The sequence below is a fragment of the Ranitomeya imitator genome, chromosome 1, assembly GCF_032444005.1.
Source record: "Ranitomeya imitator isolate aRanImi1 chromosome 1, aRanImi1.pri, whole genome shotgun sequence".
Taxonomy (NCBI): Eukaryota; Metazoa; Chordata; class Amphibia; order Anura; family Dendrobatidae; genus Ranitomeya; species Ranitomeya imitator.
In genome coordinates, this window is record NC_091282.1 from 136,125,312 (window position 1) to 136,127,523 (window position 2,212).

General features: G+C 47.5%; 1 non-coding gene across 1 annotated transcript; it reads left to right on the forward strand.

Moving 5' to 3' along the window:
* Positions 1-536: 536 nt before the first annotated feature.
* Positions 537-609, forward strand: TRNAT-CGU (transfer RNA threonine (anticodon CGU)). The gene has a single exon. It is a non-coding gene; the product is annotated as a tRNA-Thr (tRNA).
* The last annotated feature ends 1,603 nt before the right edge of the window (positions 610-2,212 follow it).

The following is a 2,212-nucleotide window of genomic DNA, read 5'->3' on the forward strand; positions in this document are numbered from 1 at the left end:
ATGCTGTGGGCCTTATAGTTCTGAGCATTTTCATGTTTTGTCTTGTCCAGCTTTGTCTGTGTAAGGATTTTTTGCAGCCAAGCTGTATCTCTGGAGATGCAGATATACCCTCCATGTCTTTAGTCAGATGTGGAGATTTGTATTTTCTGTGGTGGATATTTTCTAGTGTTTTAATACTGACCGCATAGTACTCTGTCCTATTCTTTCTTTTTAGCTAGAAAGGCCTCCTTTGCTGTATCCTGATTTCAGTCTGCGTATGTCATTTCCCTCTCCTTTCACAGTCAATATTTGTGGGGGGCTGTCTATCCTTTGGGGATTTTCTCTGAGGCAAGATAGTTTTCCCGTTTCTATCTTTAGGGGAAGTTAGTCCTTAGGCTGTGTCGAGGTGTCTAGGGAGTGTTAGCTACATCCCACGGCTACTTCTAGTTGCAGTGCTAAGTTCAGCGTCTGCGGTCAGTACAGGTACCACCTTCTCCAGAGTACGTCACATGCTGCTCCTAGGCCACCAGATCATAACACCCATAGCTGTGTCATATGGCTTCATAGCTCAGAGGTTAGAGCACTGGTCTCGTAAACCAGGGGTTGTGAGTTCGACTCTCACTGAAGCCTTACAAACTCTTTGTCTCTCATATAAAACTTGTTTATATGTTTGGTACGTGATATAAAGTTGGTGCGATTCAATATTGACTTTATGTGAAGTTACGACATCCTTTAAAGGGGACAATACAAATATCTCGCTGAGGATCTGTTTATACCAAGGAAGGTGACGGGCACAAGGGGGCATTCTTTGCGTCTGGAGGAGAGAAGGTTTTTCCACCAACATAGAAGAGGATTCTTTACTGTTAGGGCAGTGAGAATCTGGAATTGCTTGCCTGAGGAGGTGGTGATGGCGAACTCAGTCGAGGGGTTCAAGAGAGGCCTGGATGTCTTCCTGGAGCAGAACAATATTGTATTATACAATTATTAGGTTCTGTAGAAGGACGTAGATCTGGGGATTTATTATGATGGAATATAGGCTGAACTGGATGGACAAATGTCTTTTTTCGGCCTTACTAACTATGTTACTATGTTACTATATAGTGCTCTGCACCATTCATTCTTCCCCATAACTGTGCCATATAGTGCTCTGCACCTTTCATTCTTGCCCGATAACTGTGCCATATAGTGCTCTGCACCGTTCATTCTTGCCCCATAGCTGTGCCATATAGTGCTCTGCACTGTTCATTATTGCCCCATAGCTGTGCCATATAGTGCTCTGCACCGTTCATTATTGCCCCATAGCTGTGCCATATAGTGATCTGCACCGTTCATTCTTGCCCCATAGCTGTGCCATATAGTGCTCTGCACCATTCATTCTTGACCCATAAGTGTGCCATATAGTGCTCTACACCGTTCATTCTTGCCCCATAACTGTGCCATATAGTGCTCTGCACCGTTCATTCTTGCCCCATAGCTGTGCCATATAGTGTTCTGCACTCTGCACCGTTCATTATTGCCCCATAGCTGTGTCATATAGTGCTCTGCACCGTTCATTCTTGCCCCATAGCTGTGCCATATAGTGCTCTGCACCGTTCATTCTTGCCCCATAGCTGTGCTATATAGTGCTCTGCACTCTGCACCGTTCATTCTTGCCCCATAGCTGTGCCATATAGTGCTCTGCACCGTTCATTTTTGCCCCATAGATGCTCCGTATAAAGCTGTGCCATTGCTGGTGCTGCAATAATAAAAAAAAATGCCATACTCACCTCTCTTACTTGCAGCTCCCGGCGTCTCGTCCCAGCGTCTCTCTGCACTGAATGATCAGGCAGAGGGCGGTGCGCACAGTATATGCGTCATCGCGCCCTCTGACCTGAACAGTCAGAGCGCAGAGACGCCGGGAAGATGGAGCGGCGCCCGGCGTGTGGAACGCAGACAGGTGAATATAAAATACTCACCTAGTCCCGGCGCTCCTGATGCTGCCCCTGCCTGTCACACTGTCTCCGGGTGCCGCAGCTCTTCCTGTCAGAGGTCACTGGCACCGCTCAGAGGAATGAATATGTGGCTCCACCCTTATGGGAGTGGAGTCCATATTCATTTCTCTAATGAGTGGTCCCATGTGACCGCTGAACAGGGGAAGAGCTGAGGCACTCGGAGACAGTGTGACAGGCAGGGGCAGCATCAGGAGCACCGGGACTCCTGGAAATCTGACAAAAACTCAGGAATTTGAGAAGAG